Here is a 25872-nt window from a genome sequence, read left to right on the forward strand (position 1 = left end):
ATATCGTTCCTTTACCAGAGGGAACATATGGTTTAGTTAAATAACAGAGCAGCATTTGGGTAAATATCCTGTGGGTTTAGAAGTGAGAGAACTTACTGTGTCTGGGCTGACCTGGTAGAGGAGAATTTCAAGAAGGAGCTGGACCTGTACAGATAATTTGACTGACTTAAGTATAGATTTGGGAGGGACAGGGGTGCAGATGGGAAAGTGGAGGAAATAATGTGGGCAAAGGCATGGACTTGGGAATGCATATGGTGTATTTTGGGATGAGTGAATTATAATGATTAATAACACCTGCCAGTTACTGAAAACTATGTGATAGCATTGTGCTTATTGCTCTACCTGGGGTCTTAGTGAGCTTGGGCTTCTATAACAGAATACCACAAACAGGGTGGCATAAGTAAGATTTATTTCATGGGTTCTGGAGCCTGGGATGTCCAAGATAAAGTGCCTACAGATTGGGTTCCTGATGAGGGCCCCATTCCTGGCTTGCATACTGCTGTGTCCTCACATGGTGGAGAAAAAGCCCTGGAGTCTCTTATAAGGGCACTAAGCCCACGATGGAGTTTTCATCTCGTGATCTCATTTAACCCAATTACCTTCCAAAGGCGCTACCTCCTAATGCCATCACGTTAGGGTTAGGGTTTCATCATGTGAACTTTGTGGGGACATATACATTCAGTCCATACCATCTGAGCTATTGTAGTTGGTCTCAGCAGTTTTAGAGGTTTCATTTTACAGATACCGAGTCTTAGGCTTGGGTAGGCTAACTACCTGCCCCAAGGTCACAGCTAGTAAATTGAAGAGGCAGATTGTCCATTGAAGAGAACACTGGCGAGTAACTACATTGTAAAGCGCTTTAAATGCCCAGCTAAGAAATTTGGACTTATTATATAGGGTCTAGAAATTCATCTGGCAGTTTCAAGCAGGAAAGTAACATGATCAGAATTGTTTTAGGAATAGTAGAGAAGATTGGAGAGGGAGGTCAATTAGGAAGCTGTTAGAATAGTTCAAGGAAACTTCTTACAGTGTAGTCTCTTAATGTTGAACTAGTTTTTGTTTATATCTGAAAATATGGCTGATTTTATTCTTGAAATAAAGATTTGCTAGATACATAATCTTAGGTTGACAGTTATTTTGTTGTAGAGCTTGGACTACATATGCTTTCTGGTTTCCATTTATTACTGTTATGTTTGTAGTCATTTATATCTTCGGTCTTCTAGGTTGCCTGTCTTCTTTCCAGCTACTTTAAAATCCTTTCTTTGTCTTTGGCATTCTAAAATATTACTACAAGGTGTATAGGGTGATTCTTTTCCTTTTCTTTCTTTCTTCTTACTGTTTTTTCAGACAGGGTCTAGCTCTGTTGCCCAGGCTGGAGTGCGGTGGTACATCACGGCTGACTGCAGCCTTGACCTCGTGGGCTCAAGTCATCCTCCTGCCTCAGTCTCCTAAGTGGCCAGGACTGCAGATGGGCAGCACTTCACCTGGCTAATTTTTTAAACATTTTTTTGTAGAGACAAGGTCTTACTATGTTCCCCAGGCTGATCTTGAACTCCTGAGTTCAAGGGATCCTACTGCCTTAGCCTCCCAAAGTGCTGAGATTATAGGCATGCACCACCATGCCCTGCCTGAATTTCTTTTCAGTTATTCTACTTGTTATATGTTGTGGTTTGTATTCCTGTGAATTTCTTTCTTTCTTGAGAATTCTCAGTTCTTATCTATTCAAATATCACCTAACTTCTACCTGCTTAATTTTATCCTTCTGTGATTGCGATTAAACATATGTAGTCATTCTGTCCTCCAGTACTGTTAACCTTTTTGTCATTTTTTTGTGTTCTTCTCTCTCTCTGCTATTCTGGGTTCTTTATTCATTTTTGTTCTACAGCTAACTACTTCTGCTTCCAACTGTATCTAACCTATTATTTAACCAATGCCCAGAGTTTTTTCACCAATTGTATTATTCATTTCTAAAATTTTGCTTGGTTCTTTTTATAATCGAGTTGCTTTTTGCTTGCTTAGTTTTTTTACTCCTTTTCTTTTTTTTTTTTTTTCTGAGACGGAGTCTCGTTCTGATGCCCAGGCTGGAATGCAGTGGCCGGATCTCAGCTCACTGCAAGCTCCGCCTCCTGGGTTCATGCCATTCTCCTGCCTCAGCCTCCCCAGTAGCTGGGACTACAGGCGCCTGCCACCTCGCCCGGCTAGTTTTTTGTATTTTTTAGTAGAGACGGGGTTTCACCGTGTTAGCCAGGATGGTCTCGATCTCCTGACCTCGTGATCTGCCCATCTCGGCCTCCCAAAGTTCTGGGATTACAGGCTTGAGCCACCGCGCCCGGCCTCCTTTTCTTTTTTTTTGAGATGGAGTTTTGCTGTTGTTGCCCAGGTTGGAGCGCAGTGGTGTGACCTCGGCTCACCGCAACTGCCACCTCCCGGGGTCAAGCAGTTCTCCTGCCTCAGCCTCTGGAGTAGCTGGGATTACAGGCGGCCACCATCACGCTGGCTAATTTTTATATTTTTATTAGAGACGAGGTTTCTCCATGTTGGTCAGGCTGGTCCCGAATTCCTGGCCTCAGGTGATCTGCCCGCCTCGGCCTCCCAAAGTGCTGGATCACAGGCGTGAGCCACCGCACCTGGCTTACTCCTTTTCAGATTTTTAAAACATTGTGTGCACAGCTGTTTTATATTCCATATGTGATATTTCAAATACCTGAAGTTCTTAGAGATCTAAATCTGTTGTTATTTCTTATGACTTGTACATATGGTGGTTTCTTTGCTTGTATTATAAATGGATATTTGGTTGATACTGATCTATGAAAATCTAGGCCTAACCGAAGGATGCTTTCTCTTTTGTTTTTCTATTGGTATGCACCACCACACCTGGGGAACTATTTTTTATTTTATTTATTTAACTTTTTTAGACACGGGGTCCCACTATATTGCCCACGCTGGTCTAGAACTCCCAGTCTCAAGTGGTCCTTCTACCTCAGCCGCCCAAATAGCTGAGTTTATGGGCATGAGCCACCACGTTTTCTTTATTCAGTCGACCATTTGTGGGCAGCTGGCATGACTCTGTCTGCACTGTTGTCAGTTGCGCTGTGATAAACATACAAGTACGTGTGTCTTTTTGATAGAATGATTTATTTTCCTTTGGGTATATACCCAGTAATGGGATTGCCAGGTTGAATGGTAGTTCTGCTTTTAGTTATTTGAGAAATGTCCAAACTTTTCTTTTGGACATGTCCAGGCTTTTCACAGGGCCTGAACTAATTTTCATTCCCACCAACAGTATAAGCGTTCCCCTTTCTTTGCAATCTCACTAACATCTATTGCTTTTTTTTTTTGAGATGGAGTCTTGCTCTGTTGCCCAAGCTGGAGTGTAGTGGTACGATCTTGGCGCACTGCAACCTCTGCCTCTTGGGTTCAAGCGATTCTCCTACCTCAGCCTCCCAAGTAGCTGGGATTACAGGCTCCTGCCATCATGCCCAACTAATTTTTGTATTTTTAGTAGAGACAGGGTTTTGTCTTGTTGGCCAGGCTGGTCTCAAACTCTTGACCTTAGGTGATCTGCCCGCCTTGACCTCCTAAAGTGCTGGGATTACGTGCACGAGCCACCGCACCCGGCCTGTTTTTTGATTCTTTAATAGCCATTCTGACTGGTGTGAGATGGCATGTCATTGTGGTTTGGATTTGCATCTCTCTGATGATGAGTGATGTTGAGCATTTTTTTGTATGTGTGTTGGCCACATACATGTCTTTTGAGAAGTATCTGTTTATGTCTTGCCCACTTTTTAATGGGGTTGTTTTTTTCTTGTTGAGTTGTTTAAGTTCCTTATAGATTCTGGATATTACGGTGCCAAGGATGCTGTTTTTTTTTTGAGATGGAGTTTTGCTCTTTCGCCCATGCTGGAGTGCAGTGACAGTCTTGGCTCACTGCAACCTCAAGCAGTTCTCCTGCCTCAGCCTCCCGAGTAGCTGGGATTACAGGTGCCTGCCACCACACCTGGCTAATTTTTGTACATTTAGTAGAGACAGTGTTTTACCTTGTTGGCCATGCTGGTCTTGAACTCCTGACCTCAGGTGATCCACCCACCTCAGCCTCCCAAAGTGCTGGGAGTACAGGTGTGAGCCACTGTGCCTGGCCAAGGATGCTTTTTCTTGAGAATGCGGCCCTCCACTGAGTGACAGGACAGCCTCTCTCTGGGGTGACTAGCTCCTTCAGGATCTCTGGCGTTACTTAAAAATCTCAGGCTCTGCTTTCCTCTTACCTGCCTTTCTGCTGGTCCAAGGGCTCAGTGTCCCCACTGAAGTGCGTGTTTGTTTGTTTTTAAGTTGGAGTCTCACTCTGTTGCCCAGGCTGGAGTGCGGTGGCAGGATCTTGGCCCACTGCAACCACCACCTTCCAGGTTCAAGCGATTCTCCCGCCTCAGCCTCCCAAGTAGCTGGGATTACAGGCGCCTGCCACCACGCCTGGATAATTTTTGTATTTTTAGTAGAGATGGGGTTTTGCCATGTTGGCCAGGCTGCTCTCAAACTCCTGACCTCAGGTGATCCGCCTGCCTTGGCCTCCCAAAGTGCTGAGATTACAGGCGTGAGCCATCGTGCCCGGCCCACTGAAGTGTTAAAATGAGCCTTTGCTCTCCGTTAAACGCTCTTCACCCATCTTTCTGCTCTCTGGTTTTAGCCTACAGCTGTATCAGTTGGTCCTTTTAAAGATTCCCCCACTTCCTTGTGAGATGTGGAGTAAAAACTATGACGTATGCAGGATCTCATTGTTGGAGCAGAAGGCCCTTCATGGCATCTGATCGGCTACACTTCTGAAAACAGGAATAGCAACTTTACTTCCCCTGTTCCCCCTCTCGTTAATGGAAGAGTCACACACTCTTCTGTAACTGTTCTTGTTGTAAGGGTAATGTTTTTGTTTTCCTTTTTTAAATACAAAATTATGGGCCGAGCTCAGTGGCTCACTTTGGGAGGCCAAGGCGGGTAGATCACCTGAGGTCGGGAGTTCGAGACGAGCCTGACCAACATGGAGAAACCCTCTCTCTACTAAAAATAAAAAAAATTAGCCTGGTGTGGTGATGTGCGCCTGTAATCCCAGCTTCTCGGGAGGCTGAGAGAGGAGAATTGCTTGAACCTGGGAGGTGGAGGTTGTGGTGAGCCAAGATCGCGCCATTGTACTCCAGCCTTGGCAATAAGAGGGAAACTCCATCTCAAAACAAAACAAAATTATGAACTTAAATATTTGGTGTTTTTTTCATTGCATGCACCCCCAGGAAGTTCTGATATTCTTGAGGGTTGGGGTTGAATGTCTCTCCCTAAGAATCACTGCTTTAAGGATGGGGCTCTCTTATTTAAAAAATATGCCCAACTCTACAGCTGTAATCTCTGTCCTTGAATTAGTTTGTCTGAAAAGCAAACATTTATCATTAACTTAAAATTTGGAGAATTACAACTATTCCACACTAGACAGCCACCTGAAACAGCACCTATTTAGTCTCCTAGTAACAGCTATAGATGAAGACATTCAGAGACAAAGTACAAAGGTGACTTTACCGAGCTTTCCAGCTGAAATCTGAGATTCCGTTCTCCGCAGGATGAAGTGCTGGTTTACTGAAAGGTGCCATCCAATGTACTGTGTGGACAAAAACCACCCACTGCATCTCTGGAAAGCTCCGTTGTTTGCAGCCTTTCAGATAGTTTTCTGGGTGAAAAAAAGAGCACAGTATCGTGGGTGTTAGGCATTTTGGATTCATTTCCTAGCTTTGCATGTGATTCATTTTTTGGACGTTGGGGAAATAATACTGGTTGTAATCCAAATCACTTGAAAGTAATTTAAACCCCACCTCTCTCACACTACCACCAAAACATCCACATTTCTTTCCCTTTCTTATCAGATAACCCACCTTAGCTATATGAGTTTTAGATCCAAAGGAGTGACTTTGTAGGCATATAAATTTATAACTGATTAATTGAATTAGTTCATATTTGTTAATTATAATTGCACTTGAAGGTTTTGAAAATGTAGTCAACAGAAATATCTTCCTCTTCTGAAAGTTTAGGTGTGTTTTGTAGCCAGGTAAACTTGGTTTAAAGCCCTCCTCCATCCTGAGAGGTTGGAAAAATTTATTCAGAAAACCCTTGTTTTTTGTTTTGTTTTGTTTTGTTCTTTTTTTGTTTTTTAAATCTACACTTTACTTACTAGATCTAGTGTTTCAAGAATTCCTGTGTTTGTTTACCAGGAAGAAAAAATGGATAACCAATTGGTTGGGTTGCTATTTTTAATTCAGTCTGATTTGTAAGCATCAGATATGAAGTTTTCACTCTGACCATATTTGGTCTAGCTGGTAAGTCCACTGCTGATAAAGAATGACTTAGAACCTTTGCTGTGAATCACTAAAGCAGTGGCTGAGTAAAAAAAAAAATCTCAATCTTTTATTTGCCGGACAGTTTTAGATCTTGGGGTAACATCAGTGAAATAGCTTAGGTTTTGACTGCTTTATAGGAAAAGATGAAATCTATGGACTCCTCCAAAAAGTGCTTTTATGCTTGACATGGCTTGGCTCTGTGTCCCCACCCAAATCTTGTAGCTCCCGTAATTTCCTCATGTTGTGGGAGGGACCCAGTGGCAGATAATTGAATCATGGGGTGGGTCTTTCCCGTGCTGTTCTCGTGATAGTTAGTAAGTTTCTTGAGATCTGATGGGTTTAAAAAGGGGAGTTTTCCTGCACAAGCTCTCTTCTCTTGTTGCCGCCATGTGAGACGTGCCTTTTACCTTCTGCCATGATTGCGAGGCCTCCCCAACCACGTGGAACTGTTTAAGTCTAATAAACCTCTTTCTTTTGTAAATTGCCCAGTCTCAGGTATGTCTTTATCAGCAGCATGAAAACAGATTAAAAGAGTAAACTGGTACCAGTAGAATGGGGTGCTACTGAGAATACCTGAAAATGGGGAAGTGACTTTGGAACTGGGTAACAGGCAGAGGTTGGAACAGTTTGGAGGGCTCAGAAGAAGACAAGAAAATGTGGGAAAGTTTGGAACTTCCTAGAAACTTGTTGAATGGTTTTTACCAAAATGCTGATAATGATATGGATAATGAAATCCAGGCTGAGATGGCCTCAGATGGAGATGAGGAACTTGTTGAGAACTGGAGTAAAGGTGACTGTTGGTATATTTTAGCTAAGAGAGTGATGACATTTTGCCCCTGCCATAGGGATCTGTGCAACTTTGAACTTGAGAGAGGATTTAAAATATCTAACGGAAGAAATTCCTAAGCAGCAAAACATTCAAGAGTTGACTTGGGTGCTGTTAAAGGCATTCAGTTTTATAAGGGAAGCAGAGCATAAAAGTTCAGAAAATTTGCAGCTGGACAATGTGATATTAAAGAAAATCTTGTTTTCCGAGGAGAAATTCAAGCTGGCTGCAGAAATTTGCATAAGTAACGAGGAGCCAAATGTGAATCCCCAAGACAATGGGGAAAATGTCTCCAGGGCATGTCAGAGGTCTTCACAGCCACGCCTCCCATCACAGGCCCGGAGGCCTAGGAGGAAAAAGTGGTTTCATGGGCTGGGCCCAGGGTCCCTGTGCTGTGTGCTGCCTATAGACTCAGTGCCCTGCATTCCAGCTGCTCTAGCCATGGCTGAAAGGGGCCAGCATAGAGCTCAGGCCATGGCTTCAGAGGATGCAAGCCCCAAGCCTTGCAACTTCCACATGGTGTTGAGCCTGCGAGTGCATAGAAGTTCAAGAATTGAGGTTTGGGAACTTTCACCTAGATTTCAGAGGATGTATGAAAATGCCTGGATGTCCAGGCAGAAGTGTGCTGCAGTGGTGGGGCTCTCATGGAGAACATCTGCTAGGGCAGTGCAGAAGGGAAATGTGGGGTCAGATCCCCCACACAGAGTCCCTGCTGGGGTACCACCTAGTGGAGCTGTGAGAAGTGGGCCACACCATCCTCCAGACCCCAGAATGATAGATCCACTGACAGCTTGCACCATGCACCTGGAAAAGCCACAGACATTCAACACCAGCCTGTGAAAGCAGTGGGGAGTGAGGCTGTATCCTGCAAAGCCGCAGGTGGGGAGCTGTCCAAGACCATGGGAACCCACCTCTTATATCAGTGTGACCTGGGTGTGAGACGTGGAGTCAAGGGAGATCATTTTGGAGCTTTAAGATTTGACTGCCTTGTTGGATTTTGGACTTGCATGGGGCCTATAGCTCCTTTGTCTTGGCCAGTTTCTCCCATTTGGAATGGCTTTATTTACCTAATGCCTGTACCGCATTGTATCTAGGAAGTAACTAACTTGCTTTTGATTTTACAGGTTCATAGGCAGAAGGGACTTGTCTCAGATGAAACTTTGGACTGTGGACTTTTGAGTTAATGCTGAAATGAGCTAAACTTTTGGGGGACTGTTGGGAAGGTATGATTGGTTTTGAAATGTGAGGACATGAGATTTGGGAGGGGACGGGGTGGAATGATACGGTTTGGCTCTGTGTCCCCACCCAAATGTCATCTTGTAGCTTCTGTAATTTCCTCGTATTGTGGGAGGGATTCGATGGGAGATAATTGAATCATGGGAGTGGGTCTTTCTCATGCTGTTCTCATGATAGTGAATAAATCTTATTAGATTTGATGGTTTCAAAAAGGGGAGTTTCCTTGCACAGGCTCTTCTCTTGTCTGCTGCCATGTGAGATGTGCCTTTCACCTTCTGCCATGATTATGAGGCCTTCCTAGCCACGTGGAACTGTAACTACAGTAAGCCTATTGCTTTTGTAAGTTGCCCAGTCTTGGGTATGTCTTTATCAGCAGCATGAAAACAGACTAATATAATGCATATGCATGAAAAGTTTTATATACTATTTTGGGGGATTTATAACCCCCCCAGAAGACCATTTATGCACCACCTCAGGTTGAGAAGCCTGCTTTAGGGCCCAGGATCCCTATAGAGGACACATATTTTTAGAGTGTCTGCTGAAATAGATGCTAACTGCATGTAAACTTCAAGAGTGGTATGCAAAAGCATTATGTTATTCTTTTCATGAATTCTGTTGAAGCCTGACTTCTCTATTTTATGGGTGATGACTGTTAGTGTCAAACATCTGATCATTTTCTATATATATTTCCAGCTTAAGTTACTCTCTAGAGGTAGGTCAGAGATGAGACTTTGATTTAAATTGAAAACAGATTATGCATGTAATTTTAGAGATGCTTACTTCTGTGATTTTCACAGTGTTTCATCCTGTTAGTACAGCTTGTGCAGACTTAAGGCATATGAAAAATAGAACAAAATGCTGAGATGAAATTGGTGGAATTCCTCTTTCATCTAGCTCTGGTGTCCATTTACAGCAGATCGCTCCCTGTCTTTCCCTTTTTCTCCCTCACTCTTTCTCTCTCTGTCCAACATAGGCAATAGTGGTGAGGGGAGGTTTTTATAACATTGGGTGAGGGATTTGGATTTTATGGAAGCCAGAACAAATATTTTCTCCTTTACTACCCTGGGGCTAATATCCCACATGCTGTTTGCAAATTGCAAAATACTATTCCTTCAAGTGAGTTCAGAGTCGGGTAACTTTTTGAGGAGGAGTGTTTTTGTTTTGCTCTCTCCTGAACTCACAGATTTTACTTTCTGTGCCTTTCTTGTCAAGTACGTTTCCTATGTGCAAAGTAAGTAAAATCTGTTAAAACTTTAGTTGTCATTATTCTCATGTGTGAACAGCACCTTTTAGCTCACATTAAAGAAAACAAAACAACACAAAAAACCTCTTCTAATGAAACCTTGAGGAAGAAAATTAGCTGGAGTTTAGAGGCTCTGATTTTAAGCCTCCATGATGGGTCCTTTTCTGTACCTTCTCTGTGGTGGAATAATGATGTGACATGCTTGGCGTAAAACCGCAGTTTCCGGTGGAAATCACCTTACCGTCAAGGCAGGAATCACTGGATTTGGCTTTCCAGGTGACAGAGATGGAGCGCTGCTTTGCACGCTCTTTGCATCTGCCCTTTCATAGAGAATTGGGGAGATGGAATTGGACTCTAAAGAAATATTCTTTTTTTCTCTTTTTTCTATGTAAAAGAAAGCTTATGGCTACATAATAAGGAGAAAATTGGTCATAAGACTTTAATTCATTTTCTACTGGGGGATCACAGGATTTGTAGCACGGTCTTTGGCTCTGTAGATTTATTCTGTCACTGTCTTCTGAATAACCCTGTGCATTTCCATTTTTCTTCTTTTGTTATCATGGCCCATCTGCCTCAAATGCAGGTCATCATCTCGTCTTTCTGTTCATCTCTTAACTCGTTCCCCAACATCCAGCTTCGTATACCTATCTGTAAAGCCTTTTTAGTGGATCTCTTCACTGAGGTGGTCTCTTCCTCTTCTGAATTCCTATCATGAAGGAGCATAGATAGACCTAGGTTTCAGTCTCAGCTCTGCTGTGTGATTGTTGAAGTCAATTTCCTTATCTATAAAAGAGTAGTGATAATGTAAAGTAACTTTGTAGGGTTGTTTTACAAAATAGTGACTATGTATAAATCTGTCAGAGCGTCTAAAAATAACAAAAATGACACTAAAATTAAAATTAATACAGTAAAATTAAAGTTAATTAATTCATGTGAAGTGCTTAGCAGAGTACCTGTCATAGTAGTATGCTCTCAGTTAGGTTTTGTTTTTCATCAATACGTGGTAGAGATTTACTGTTATTAACTGTTGCTTCCGCCACTACTTCCATTACTACTATGTTACAGTTCATTTGGTTCTTAATTATTCAGAGGCAGATTTAAAGGGAAGCTCATCTAACCGGTTTTAGAGCCCCTCGCTTACAAAGGAACCACTTACAAGACCCTGGATTTCACCTAGCATTGTGTCCTCAAATTTTCAAAATAAGATGCTTTAGCTGTGGTCGGTTAAGATGGTTCTCTTCTTCCACTCTTCTTCCCTGTGTCATACTTCTCTTCATGTTGGGTAGTGTTAAATTGCCACTGGCTTTTTTGCCAGCCAAGGGAACTCGAATTGGGAGCATATTCAGTTTGGGTTAGTGGGGTAACTTACGTGGTCCACAGCCACTGCTGTATATAGTTGCTATTGCTGGGCATCTCGGTGTTGGAATGGCTGCCAGGAATACTCTGCCATCTTATTTGACTCACCTAGGTTTGTAACATGAATTTGTAGGGCCTACCATGAATGCTAGTGTAAGCCTCCGTAATGCCATGACAGTGTGGATGTGGTTGAAAAACCAGGTTATGAGTTTTCTTATGTCAAAGGGTATTTAGGATTAGCCACACTATAAGAAAACTTGAAATGCCCCCAGATTTAACAGTGGTCCTTAAAACTCTGCATGATTTTCAATAATGAATTATGAAGTAGAAAGAAACCATTCCAAACTGTTAATATTAAGTTTTAAAATTAACCACACTAAAGTCTTAACTATTATTTCCTAGACAGTATTACAAAATCATGGGCATATGATGAGGTGATCAAAGATCCTAAATATGTGGCAAACATTATAGAGACTAAGGAATTAATAAACATATTGTTACTTTTCTAAATTTTGTTTTGTGTTGCCAGCTTTTAAAATTTGTAATATTTTTGTGATTTCTGTTCTCATTCTTTTTTTTTTTTTTTTTTTTTTGAGACGGAGTCTTGCTCTGTCACCCGGGCTGGAGTGCAGTGGCCGGATCTCAGCTCACTGCAAGCTCCGCCTCCCGGGTTTACGCCATTCTCCTGCCTCAGCCTCCCGAGTAGCTGGGACTACAGGCGCCCGCCACCTCGCCCGGCTAGTTTTTTGTATTTTTAGTGGAGACGGGGTTTCACCGTGTTAGCCAGGATGGTCTCGATCTCCTGACCTCGTGATCCGCCCGTCTCGGCCTCCCAAAGTGCTGGGATTACAGGCTTGAGCCACCGCGTCCAGCCTCTGTTCTCATTCTTAACAAACATTCTTTGTACCTAATTTCATATTCATAACTTTATGTTTGTTTTCATATTGGGGGCTCCACTATGACTACCCCAGTCATAGTCTTCCTTGAATCATATCATTTGTTGTTGTATTGACCTAATTTAAATCTTTAATGGCAATATGCAATTCCTCTGTGTATATCTTGGCTTTAAATAGTCTGTGACTTGAGAATGAGAAGCTTGTCTTCTGTGTAGTGTAATATTTGGAACATCGATATATACAAATACTCATTGATGAGAGAACATCACAGTGTAAGGAGGTGAGTTTCTGTTCTTTAGTTGTGGGTTTGCGAGTGGGGCAGGTACTTCACTAGCTCTTTTGGAAGGGGCTGACAAGTGTTTCTGTTCAAACGTATTATAGCTTTGACAGATGAGAAGCCGTGGACTAGTTTGTGTGTTTCTTTATCTTTATTTTAAAATAATTTGGCGTTAGAAGACCTGGGTTCTGCTTTGATTGCTGATACTTTGTAGTTTTGAGGTTGTAATAATCTCCTCACATATTTGAGCCCTATCCTCTTAATCTGCAGAGAGGTGATTGTAATTTCCACCTTACAGAATCGTTACAAGGACCAAATAAGATTGTGTGTGTAAACAGAATTTTAAGTTGTAAAATATTATGCAAATATAAAATATTATTCTCTGCTTTGCTTTATTCCTTCTGAGTTCTGAAGTATTACGAGTCCTCTGGTTCTTCGAAACTATAGGTTACAATTCTAATTTACAATAACTGTCTCTTTAAAAAGCTCCCCTTATGGCTTAGTTAGATGAGATAGCAAGTTTTAAAATCTGTTTTCCTATATTGGAAAAATATTTTATCTAGAGGACAGATGATTATCCTGGGTTGTTTTTTTTTTTTTAAGAAAACAAAAATCTGGTTTTAAGTTTCATGAGTAAAGAAGAAAAATTTCTCTCTGACATTCTTGGATTTAAAAAGTGGTTCAGTGATATTTGTAGAAAAGATTAGATCTCCTATGCCTAAGGGAAATTTTCATGCCTGAACTAGCAAACTTTGAATAATAAGAGGCTTTAGTGGAAATTCCAGCATATTTTTAAGTAAAAGAGCTGCCAGTACAAATCAGTGAGTTTACATACAAAATAAACAGCTTATTAAATAAATAGCTATTAAGAATAAATGAGTTCAGGACAAGAAAATGCCATGTAAATAGGCTGTTTCCACCTAAGAGGTTTTCTTATTTCAATTTTTAAAAAGTGTGTGAGTGTTTTGTTGTTGTTGTTGTTTTGGTTTTTGATACGGGGTCTTGCTCTGTCTCCCAAGCCGGAGAACACGGTTTGCTGCAGCCTTGAACTCCTGGGGTTCAAGCAATCCTCCTGTCTCAACTTTCCATGTAGCTGGGACCACAGGGGTTTACCACCATGCCCAGCTAATTTTTTAATTTTTTTGTGGAGACAGGGTCTCACTTTGTTGCCCAAGCTGGTCTCATACCCATGGGCTCAAGCAATCCTCCTGCCTCGGTCTCCCAAAGTACTGGGATTATAGGCGTGAGCTACCATACCTGGCCAAGAGTTTTAGTATTGTCTTTTCCCAAACACTCTTAGTAAAATGAAGCAACAGAAATTTAATGTCCTGAGATTATTGTACCATGAAGTGTTAGGATGAATGAGATACACACACACACACACACACTTTTTTTTGCATATTAGGAAAAAGTAGGGAAGAGTATGAAAGAAATCAACAAATAAAGTATTTCTGCTTAAGAATCAGAGTATATATTTTTCAAGAAATGCTGAAAGAAGCCATATGCTTAGGCATTAAACCAAAGCATTATGAACATAAAATCATGACCTCCCAGCTCTCTCTTGTGGATTATATTCATATTCATTTGAAAGTGTTAGTTGAAGTCTTTAGAATCTGGAAGAATTTATTATTACTTGAAAGTTAGCAGCGCTCATTGGAGAGCAAAATCTTACACTCTGCCTTGTTACATTCCTAGCTAGATAAGGTACTTTTTAAAAAGCTTCTTCTCCTTATGTATACAGGTTGGTGTTAGACTTCTCTGGAAGAAAGAACTGTCCTAGAGGCCAAATCTAGTTACTCTGTAGTTGGGCTGATGATCAAGAGACCCAGGTTTTGCCATATAGGTTTACACTGTGATCTCAGCAAGTTACTTACTCCCTTTGTGTTAAGTTTTCTACCCATGAAGCAGATACCTAGCCCTCTTAACTCGCATAGACATACAGGTTATAGAATCTCAGAGCTTAAAGGTGTTCTGTAAACCAGTGTTTCTCAGCTTGGGCACTGCTGACATTTGGAGTGGATAATTTTTTGTTGTGGAGGCTGTCTTGTGCATTGTAGGATGTTTAGTAACATCTCTGGCCTGTAAATACAAGTAGCAGTATCCCAGTTATGGCAGCTAAAAATGACTGCAGGCATCTCCAGATGTCCCATGGGTGGCAGTATCCCAGCTGGGATCCACTGCTGAAAGACAGGATTCAGCAAGAGGCAGCTGAGGCCCAGGAATGTTCAGTCCTGCTTTAAATCACATCACCATTAAGTGGTGGGACCAGGACTAGAGCTCAACTTTAGCTTTCCCCTTAAATTCAGAGTTTAATTCCATTCCAAAAGCAGTGGCATATGTTTAAAGTTTCAACACCAAAACAACAATTGACAAATTCTCTACATTTACCGATGATATATTACCCACTTGCTTCCATTTTACCACCCCCAAAGCTCTTACCATACATTGGTAAAGAAACATTGCTTTCCTCATCCTTAAATGCTTACAAAATGCTTGGGCAACATTTATTAAGAGCAGTTGGAATGGATGGTTTGGGAGGTGTCAGTTCGCCATTATAAGCTGTGTAGGTGAGTGTAAGTTGGATATGATCTGTGGGACATTGAAAACTGTGGCGTTCCATGCTAGTGAAGAGCACTAGAGGGTCTCTGGAATTGGATGTCTATTTATCAAATAAATCAACCTGCTTCCTTAGGTGTATGCTGAACCTCCTTGTGTCTCCCATTCTTTCTTTATATACTTCCCAGTTTATGGTTTTTAATAAAGGCAAATTCTGCACACTTACTAAGCAGCACTTAGTACATTTTGTTTGGTTGGTTAATTCCATATCTGATGTTTCTTTATCATAGGTTTTCAATATATGGAAATTCACTTTTGGCTTGGGAACATGAAGGGGAAGATATACAAAAGGAAAACTAGATGAGAACAAGCAAGCTGAGTAAAAGTAGTTGTCAGAAAATAAACTGAATGATAGGTAGGAAAGCTTTAAACTATTAAGTAAGTGCTGTGCTTTAAAGTTAGGGGTAGTAGCCTGAACATCTGGATCCTAGAGTGCTTTCGAGCTCTTTGCTGAGAACATTTCTAGATTTCAGTGTGGTCTGGTTAGCAGAATCTTTTCTCTGACAGCCATGTAACAAAGTTGTCTATCTTTTGAAAACTCCAAACTACTACAGTGTTGAAAACCTGAAATGCTTTGCTTTGAAGGTAAGGTGCTTTAAAAAAAATTGATTGAAATCTTTGAACTCAGGTATAATTGGCTTGTTACATAATAAGATTCTGAACATGTATACATACACAATATGAAAGAATTTCAAGTCCCAAACTTGAGTTTGCAAATGAAGACAGACATTTGGAGTAACTATGCGCTACGGTTAGGTTTACTTGCTGTTTTTCTATTCCTCCTCTTGAGTACGTTATAAACTACCTTAAGCTAATGTATTGGCTAGCTAAGATTCCTACAGGGTTCGTTCTTTTCACTGGGCATCAATAGTGTCAGTGGTATTTTCCGTTAGAAATGTAATGGAACTGAGAGACACTGTGGATTGGCTTAGAACTGAACCACAGTTAAAAGTGGTCATCGAGGGTCGGTGAAGGATCCCAAGATGGCTGGGATCTAAAACCTGCTCTAAAAACCATTGACTGGGTAGCTTTTGCGGAGATCATACCCCAGAACCAAAAGGCCATTGCTAGTTCCCTGAAGTCCTGGAATGAGACCCTCACCTCCAGATTGGCTGCTTTACCTGAGAATCCACCAGCCATCGACTGGGCTTACTACAAGGCCAGTGTGGCCAAGGCCGGCTTGGTGGATGACTTTGAGAAGAAGTTTAATGCTCTGAAGATTCCTGTGCCAGAGGATAAATATACTGCCCAGGTGGATGCCAAAGAAAAAGAAGATGTGAAATCTTGTGCTGAGTGGGTGTCTCTCTCAAAGGCCAGGATTGTAGAATATGAGAAACAGATGGAGAAGATAAAGAACTTCATTCCATTTGATCAGATGACCATTGAGGACTTGAACTAAGCTTTCCTAGAAACCAAATTAGACAAGAAAAAGTATCCCTATTGGCCTCACCAACCAATCGAGGATTTATAAAATTGAGTCCAGGAGGAAGCTCTGGCCCTTGTATTACACATTCTGGACATTAAAAATAATAATTACACACACACACACACACACACACACACATACACACACAAAAGTGGTCATCTGAGGACCAGCCTGGGCAACACAGGGAGACCCCTATCTCTACAAGAAATAAAAATAAGGGCTGGGCGCGATGGCTGATGCCTGTAATCCCAGCACTTTGGGAGGCCAAGGTGGGTGGATCACGAGGTCAGGAGATTGAGACCATCCTGGCCAACATGGTGAAACCCTGTCTCTACTAAAAATTAAAAAAAAAAAGCCAGGTGTGGTGGCATGCACCTATAGTCCCAGCTACTTGGGAGGCTGAGGCAGGAGAATCCCTTCCCAGAACCTGGGAGGTGGAGGTTGCAGTGAGCCGAGATTGTGCCATTGCGCTCCAACCTGGGTGACAGGGCAAGACTCCATCTCTAAATAGATAGATAGATAGCCAGGCATGGTAAGCCCAGGAGTTAGTGGCTACAGTGACATACGATTGTGTCACTGCACTCCAGCTTGGGTGATAGAGTAAAACCCTGTGTCAGGAAAAAAAAAAGAAGTTGTCATCTGAGTTACAGCTTTGGTAGTGGATGAAGTGGAGGGGCAGAGATGAGTTGTCACTTAGAATTTATAGCTGACTAAGTCTGGATTCAAGGATGTATCATGCAAATAAATGTGTGCAATGGATGGAAAAGTTCCCTGAGGCAAGTGAAGAAGGGAGCTACTCCAGTGTTGTGTTTGAGGGCATGGGTTTTTTTGTTTTTTTCTTTAACTGTCAGAATTTATGGATAGTATAAATTTGGGAAGCTTGAAAAGTATACATAAAGAAAAATAATTATTCATAATCCTACTATCTTAGGGAAACATTGCAACAATTCAATATTTGTAATATATCTACTATCATTTCTGTACATTTTAAAAAATAATTGAGTTCATACTCTAAATATAATTAAGTATACTATTTTCATTCTCTTGCTTGGAATTCTTTAGGGGCTTTCTGTTGCTCTTGGTACAAAGCCCAAAGCCTTGAGCTTCTTATTACTGCTCCGATTTTCCCTCCCTCCAGTTGCCTATTGCTCAGTGTAGTTCTGCTCCCTTGGCTTGCTTTCATTTTCCCACACATGCCCAGAGCTGTTGCATGTGCTGCCCATCGCATGTGATATGCTCTGCGGCCTCCTTTTTGCATATGGCTGAACCCTGCTTATTCATCATATTCCATCTTAAATGTCACTTCCTGAGGGAAACTTTTCCTGATCTCTCAGATTTGCACCCCCTATTATACACTTTCATGGACCTCTATACTTTTATAGTATTTATTGCAATTACAATTAATTATGTATAATTAGAATGTTGTTTATGTGTGTTGTTTATTTGTGTATTATTAGAAGGCAGGGACCATGAGAGTAGGAATTGTTCACTGCATTTCTTGGCCCAAATATAGTACCTGCTAGGGGCTCAATAATGTTCAATGTTTGTTGAATAAATGAGTGAATATATTAATGAATGAAGAAATAGGCAGGAGTCTGCTTCCTTCATACATCACACACATGTTAAAAGATATACTTGGGGCCGGGCGCGGTGGCTCAAGCCTGTAATCCCAGCACTTTGGGAGGCCGAGACGGGCAGATCACGAGGTCAGGAGATCGAGACCATCCTGGCTAACACGGTGAAACCCCATCTCTACTAAAAATACAAAAAACTAGCCGGGCGAGGTGGCGGGTGCCTGTAGTCCTAGCTACTCGGGAGGCTGAGGCAGGAGAATGGCGTGAACCCGGGAGGCGGAGCTTGCAGTGAGCTGAGATCCGGCCACCGCACTCCAGCCTGGGTGACAGAGCAAGACTCCGTCTCAAAAAAAAAAAAAAAAAAAAAAGATATACTTGGTAGTGAATTCTGAAAGTCTAATGTAGTGAATGAAAGTGTAATATTGGACTCTTTTTTTCATGTGCTGTGTTAAATTTAAATTTCAGTAGTAAATCAGAAAACTGTCAGCATTAGGTCTGTCAAACATGTGAGAGGCAAAAAAGTTCAAAGAGAGAAAGTAAACCAACGTTGTTTCCCCACTTACTAAAGTTAGGTTTTGTAACAGAATGGTGCAGTCTAAATGGAGAAATACACCTGTTAGGAATATCTTCTAAAGATCTGTTTGCATATACTAATACAAATATGAAAAACTCTTATTTTTTTATTGGCACATGAGAACTTTTGACTAAGATTTGTTCTAATAGGCCCAGCGCGGTGGCTCATGCCTGTAATCCCAGCACTTTGGGAGGCTGAGGCAGGGAGATCACGAGGTCAGGAGATTGAGACCATCCTGGCTAACACAGTGAAACCCCGTTTCTACTAAAAATACAAAAATTTAGCTGGGCGTGGTGGCACGCGCCTGTAATCCCAACTATTCAGGAGGCTGAGGCAGGAGAATCACTTGAACCTGGGAGTCGGAGGTTGCAGTGAGCTGAGATCACACCACTGCACTCCAGCCTGGCAACAGAATGAGGCTGCATTTAAAAAAAAAAATTGTTCTAATATAAAATGCAAAACCAAGGAAATCAAATAGACAGAAACAAAAGAGTCTAGGTTAAAGCACTACGGAAGTACTGAGTTGCGATTGTGCTGTTGTTAACTTGCTACATGACCACTTACTAAATAGGGGCTACTTTTTCACCATCTTAGGAAGAAACTGAATATACCGGACATCTTAAACATAACAAGCATCTTAAATATTGTCATCTAAGATTAGGACAGGTTTCTAAATGTTTATGTCCTTGGCTTGCAACCACTCAGTGGACACATACAGCCACCTAACCCACTGTGTCTCAAATGCTGATGTACATGATGTTAGTTGCCAGGCATTTTGTTATTTATTTATTTTTTAGATGGAGCCTTACTCTCATCCAGGCTAGAGTGCAGTAGTGCGATCTTGGCCTACTGCAACCTCTGTCTCCTGGGTTCAGGTGATTCTCATGCCTCAGCCTCCTGAGTAGCTGGGATTACAGGTGCGCACCACTGCGCCTGGCTAAGTTTTGTATTTTTAGTAGAGACAAGAGTTTCTCCATGTTGCCCAGTCTCTGGTCTCGAACTCCTGGCCTCAAGTGATCCTCCCGCCTCGGTTTACAGGCGTGAGCCACCATACCCAGCCCATGTAGAAGGCATTTATATAATGAACTGACATCCTTAGAGTGAGCTTTAAGGTTAGTATAAATAGGTAAGGGTTTGGATTCTCTGATCACCTTCTTGGTCTGTTCACCTCCATCCAGAAGGCCTGGATCTGGATTGGCACCATGGATCTGGTTGAGACAAATAGTAAGGCAAGGGCTTGTATGTTCTTTCTTTCACTTTATTATACTTCATAGCCAGTACGTAGTAGTGTTTTATTATGTTATGTTATTTCCTCTATTTTAAGTTCTTCTCAAATCTAAGGGCCAGTTGTTTGGGCAGATGTTTACTAGGGACTCTAATCACCTGCTCTTCCACCCCAGGGAAGGCAGTCTCTGAAGTCTCATTTCTATTACCTAAAAGCTAGTTCTGCATTTTCCCTTCCTGGAAGCAGGGAATGGTTCTCTTTTGACGTTTCTAGCTGTGGTTTGCTTGGAACTGACTTCTTTGGTGTATTGGGGTACGTGCTCAGTTAATGAGTAATGAACACATTTGGATTCTTCTTTCCTTGGGCAGATACTGGCCAGAATTATTCTTTACCTATGCTGTACCAGTAATAAAGGACTCCTCAGTTTGTGCTTTCTCATAATTCACCAAATCTAGTATAATTTGGTTTATTATTATCATTAAATATTTGCTGTACACCCACGTTTTGCTGACATGTGGCACTTTCTAGAACTGTTAGGGGATTACCCAGAGACAGGGCAATGGTGTGCCTTGGGGTTGTGGAAGAGGGCTGGAATATAGTCACTGCCCTCCAGGAGTCCCTTTGTGGTATATAATACAAAAAAGCCTTTTTCTTGTCCCCTCCACACCCCATCCCCCGCGTCCCATCGAGCTGCTGAGGGTGAGGGGAAGCACCGTAAGAGAGGAATGGCAATAGTGAATGTATCTTAGTTTCTGTTCACCATCCTCTTCCCTCAATAGTTTAAACTTTACTTAGAAACAATTTCTAAGAGGGAATTTCTTGAGTAAGTACTATGAAAGTTGGCAAATTTTGGAAACAGTTTTTAGTATCTGTGGTTGACGTTCTGCATTTCGGGACGCCTTGCCTGTAGATTAGTCCCAGCTGGCCACCCTTCCGCAGCACATGCTCAGGAACAGGTTGTATTGACTCCTTCATTTGAGATTCAGTGAAATTCTCAAGTACCTCTGGAATCATTTGATGAACCTCTCTGGAGCGTTAGTGACGCAACTTAATGTCTTTTGCAGGGACATGTCTTCTCACATCTTATTGATACTGGGTTTGAGGAGCAGGCTGACTTCTGGTTGTGTAGTCAGCTCTCAGGATTTTTCTGCTAATGGGGAAGGGAGGCATTATAGGGAATGGAAAATTCAAGTTGCAAAGCATTAAAAACAATTTAAAATTACGTTTCATTTAAACTAACAATTGCTGTATTTCTGACCAGATAATGTTTACTTCAGGATAATGTTTTCTTGATTTATTTTTATATTACAAGTTGCCACTTTATAAATTCTATAAATCATGAAAAGTAGTTTAAAGGCGTCATCTTCAGATTTTTAAATTTAAAGTCTATTCTGAATTTTCTTATATATATGTGTGTGTATATATATGTATATAAATATATACACACACATGCTCTGCACTGTAAGATGTTGAGTTTATGACATTATTTAAGGACTCTGGCCCTTCAGTTCTTGAAAATTTAGTACTTATAAAATTATGAGGACTATATTAGTTCTAATCATTTTCAGTCAGTGAAAAACCTATATACTTTATGAAGCACACAGGAAACATCTCTTTTTCTGCTTAGTTCCCCTAAAAATGTGGATCAGATCCATCCCCTGGGCCTAGTCAGTATTGATTGAGTGTATACCCAGGTCATCGTGCTAAAGGGTCACCCCAGCTCTGCCCTCCAGGGGAAGAAGAGCTAGCCATTCCTTTTACTGTGCATGCATATGTATATAGCTCACCTATATCCAGAAAACTTAGGTTACAAGTGAACTGCTTTTTAGGGAAGGAGTGGACACGAAAGTTCAACTTCAGAGAGGAAAACTAAGAGCAATGCCAAATTAACTGAAATCTTCTGTTTTGAAAGAGGCCTCTTAATTTAAAAAAAGCTAGTTCTTAGAAAAAGCACAATAATCAGAACCAAATGTAACTCATTAGAAAGTTCATGTGAGATAATTTGGGATTTGCAAAATTTGCTTTAATGAATTGTGAAGGACAGCAAAACTATTTCTACCTGTGCCAGGAAGAAATAGTGCGTATCTAAAGTCAGAACCAGTAGTCTCTGGACTTAAGTGTTGGGGCAAGTATAGATACTCATTCTCTGTAGTTGGGTCAGTGGTCTTCCCTATATGTTCGCCTTAGCTAAAATGGCAGAGAGAAATCCTTCACTGCATCATAACAAGGACATTGTCAAAGTACACAGAACTCATGTTAGACAAATAGCAGCATTGTATCTTCTTTTTCTGGGCCTGATTTTGATGGTATACTGCACTTCCTACGGGTGATTTCAGGGCTAGCTTGCAGGTGGAGCTCCACCTGCTGATATTTGTGAGGGATAGCTCAGTAAGCACTCCTTCAGCTAGCATCTTTCCCACCAACATTCACACTGATACTCCAGCCTAGAGAAGGACCTTTGGGTTACACCAGAGTCTCCAGAAAGCCTTCATTTAAATGCAACTAGGGAGAGGTGTGGTGGCTCACCACCTGTAGTCCCAGCACTTTGGGAGGCCGAGGTGGGCAGATTGCTTGAGCCCAGGAGTTCAAGGCCAGCCTGGGAAATATGATGAAATCCCATCTTTGCAAAAAATACAAAAATTAGCCATGTGTGGTGGTGCATGCCTGTAGTCCCCATATACTTGGGAGGCTGAAGTGGGAGGATTACCTGAGGCTGGGGGTTCGAGGCTGCAGTGAGCTGTGATCATGCCACTGTACTCTAGCCTCAGCGATAGAGTGAGACCCTATTTCAAAAAAATAAAATAAAAATAAGTGCTACAAGGTTGCATGGGGGAGGAATGAGGTAATTGTAAAATGAAGGTTTCAGGGAAAAGCAGCTCTTGGCCTGGGAAAGGTAGGCCCAGGAACAGATTTCAGAATTGTACCAAGTTTGGTGAAGTCTGTTTCTATTTTCTTCATTTTCTTTTTCTCTCTTCCTCACTACTTAGAAGGGGATTTGAGGGACCCATTTAGATCCTTTTCTCGCTGTCTTGCCCTCTCTCTGATGGTGGTATTGAGGATAAGACAATATTTGTCATCTGTAATTAACTATACTGCATTTGTAAGGCAAGTTGTGCTGTACTTGATTTTTATGTTTCTTTCAAGATTTCTTTGCTTCCTTTATTTTTCTAAGCTCATCATTTTCTGCTTTGCTCAGTGGAGATTTTCCAGTAATGTAACCCGAAATATAAGTCAATGTGTGCTGTTTTTTAAGTTGCTTCTGTCTTTAATGTTAGACCTCTCCTTTAATGAAAGTTAAATCTCATGACATGGGAGAGTGACGTTATCTCTTTAATTAAGGTGTTAAATTCTTCTCAAACTTCTATTTCTGATTAGAAAAGTGCTTTGAGGTGAATCCCCCTTTCCTCAAAAAAAAAAAAAAAAAAAAAAAAGTGGTCAGTTCCTATCTCTAGGTCTTCAGTGACATGATCCCATTTTTCTGATCCAAACAAGTTTCTGTGGCTCGTCTGCTCTGCAGGGCCCTTGTGTCTTCTGAGGAATGATTGCTTTCTGCATAACATGCAGTGTTCTTCGCTGCTTTCCACCCACAGAGCCTTTCTTGCTGAGGAGGAGGTGTGATATAGGAAAATTATGAGGGCTTTTCAAACCTGCTTGCATTGATGGCCCAGATGGTGAGGAAAATCCCTTGGAGAGCTAAAAATTGAATAGGTTATAGCAGATTTTTAAAATCCCTAATTAGACTCTTTCTCTTTTAGGACCACTTTCGAGTTACCACTGTATTTATGCATCTGAGTCCTGTTTCCCAACTGCTAGTGAGCTCCTTGAGGGCAGCCTTGCATCTCTACACCTCTGAAATCTCAGCACCTAGAAAGCAGTTCTCTAATAACGGTTGATATCATGTGAATGTGTGCTCTGCGTCAGGTCCTGTACTCAGCACTTTACATATGCTCTCTTACTCTTACGACTGGAGGAGAAAGGTATTACAATTATCACCGTTGTATGGATGAGAAAACAGAAAGATTGATAAAGATCCAAGTTAGAGACACTTGGTAAGCAGTAGAAATAGACTTCAAACTCAGATGTTCTAGAGTTTCAGCTCTTAACCACTATATTGTACTGCTTCCTTACTAGACAAATACTTAGTTTTAAAATAAATATTTTTTGAGTAAAAAAGTGAAGGAAGTAAAGTTAACTAAAGTTAATTTTCTGAAATCACAGTGACGTGTATGTCTCCGTTCAGTAAACCGTTCTCAGTGTAAGTGGTCAGCCAGGATGCCTGTTGCTGTGCCAGCTGCTCCTTTTAATTCAGGAAGATGTAGCCCCATTCTGAACAGCCAGCATGGGGTGACAGTGTAACACTGTGAACATGTCTTCTCTGTTCTTACCCATCTTCAAACAGAAACAACCAGGAGCAATTGAACAGTGATACTTGAGTTATGAACTTCATGCATATTGCTTAATCGTAATGGCAGATTAATGTATTAACATGTATAGAATGGCACTGTCATTGAAGTTTGAATTTAAATGTGGGCTTTAACCCAGTTCTATAATAATTGCTGTGCTCTGGGAAACACAGTCTTTTCAAGGGGGACAGCTATTTAACTCTAAGTATAGTCATTTGAAATGCAGAAGACCAGAGTATTTGCTCAAAGAGTGGTAGCCAAGAAGTGAGAGGAGAACTGAGGTGGAGTGTTCTTTCCATCCTAGCAGAGAGAACACTGGGCTGTGAGTCAGGGTATCTGGAATTGAAGCCTGTCTCCAGGCTAGCTAAGGCATTCCTGTTGTTAATACTATTGCTCTAATACCAAAAAGTGCCGCAAGTATACTAGAAAATAGAGTAACCTTTGTGCCTTTGTAATGATAGTGTACTTTTGGTATAATACTCTACCTACCACCAGTATTGCCTTTTATTATCTTAAAAACAAATCTGATCATATTTCTCCCCTCCTTTCTTCTTTTTCCTCCAGTTCTTATTGAGTGCTAAGTGTGTGCAAGGAATTTATAAGTCCTTTATGTGTGATAACTCATTTACAAGCTCATCCCTGTAATCCTAGTATTTTGGGGGGCTGATTGCCTGAGGTCACGAGTTTGAGACCAGCTTGGGCAAGATAGCAAGACCCCATTTTTACAAAAAATTTAAAAGTTAGGTGTGGGGTACACATCCGTATTCCCAGGAGTCTTGAGGTGGGAGGATTGCTTGACCACAGGAGTTTGAGGCTACAGGGAGCTGTGATCATGCCACTGCAATCCAGCCTGGGTGACAAAGTGAGACCCTGTCTTTAAAAATTATGGTAACCCATTTAATTATCTCAGCCACCTTACGACGTAGGCACTAATTTAGACATTTCATAGATGAGAAAACTGAGGCACAGTTATGTACCCAAAGCAGCATGGTAAGGGATAGAGTTCATGTAAAACTCAGACAGTCCAATCCCAGAACCCACACTGTCAATTACTACTCTGTAAAAGATTCATTTGTTGAAATTCATTGAGCAAAACATTTACGAGCCCTTAATATATGCCAATTACCATGCTAGGTACTGAAGACTCAGGGTGACCTAGATGCTAGCCCTTGGGTTCCAGTGATCCCTCTCCCAGATGCACCGGGCTGGAGTGCTCTGTGGTGACCTTGCTGGGTATTACTTGGGGCCCACTCCCGGTCCTAGCCCGTCAACACAGAAGGCAGCATATAGAACTTTCTCTTTGGTCTGTGGCTTCAGACCTCAAATGAGACAAGATTTTCATGCTGTATTTCATGCTCTACCCCTCCCCTTTCATATTGGAGATCATATCCTCTTACACAACATGAAGGCGGCTATCTTAAATTTGGGCAAGGCAAAACAAGTAAGAGCATGTACTCTGGAGTTGCTACTTGAGTTGATCTCCTCCTATACCACTCAGTAGCCATGTGACCTCAGTGTGAGTGAGTTTCCTTGTCTATAATTGGGGTAATTGCAGTACCTACCTCATAGGATTGTTGGGAGGAATATATTAATAAAAGTTCAGTGTTGGTAAGGAACTTGGTGGTTGGCACATAGTATATACTGCAGGAAATGTTAGCAAAATATGTGTGTGTGTCATGGTACATAATTAAGTATATCTATGTCAGCATATATAATTTGTGTAATGAACACACACACAGTAGTTTTGTTTAGATAGAGTGACTTGAAACCTGTACTTCCATCTCTGATGCCAAGTATACAGCCCTTTTTAAATTGCTTTACTGTCTGGGTGCGGTGGCTCACGCCTGTAATCCCAGTG

The 25872-nt window shown here is 41.4% G+C and overlaps 1 protein-coding gene and 1 pseudogene across 2 annotated transcripts in view; both read left to right on the top strand.

Moving 5' to 3' along the window:
* JAM3 (junctional adhesion molecule 3) overlaps nucleotides 1–25872 on the top strand; it is a 74545-nt gene that overhangs the window by 6117 nt on the left and 42556 nt on the right. The gene's annotated exons all lie outside the window — the stretch shown is intronic.
* LOC117080520 lies at nucleotides 15529–16352 on the top strand (annotated as a pseudogene). The gene is made up of 2 exons (XR_004435881.1): nucleotides 15529–15563; nucleotides 15776–16352. The product of XR_004435881.1 is annotated as an ATP synthase subunit d, mitochondrial-like (transcript).

Source organism: Trachypithecus francoisi, unplaced genomic scaffold, assembly GCF_009764315.1.
Source record: "Trachypithecus francoisi isolate TF-2019V2 unplaced genomic scaffold, Tfra_2.0 Lachesis_group8, whole genome shotgun sequence".
NCBI lineage: Eukaryota > Metazoa > Chordata > Mammalia > Primates > Cercopithecidae > Trachypithecus > Trachypithecus francoisi.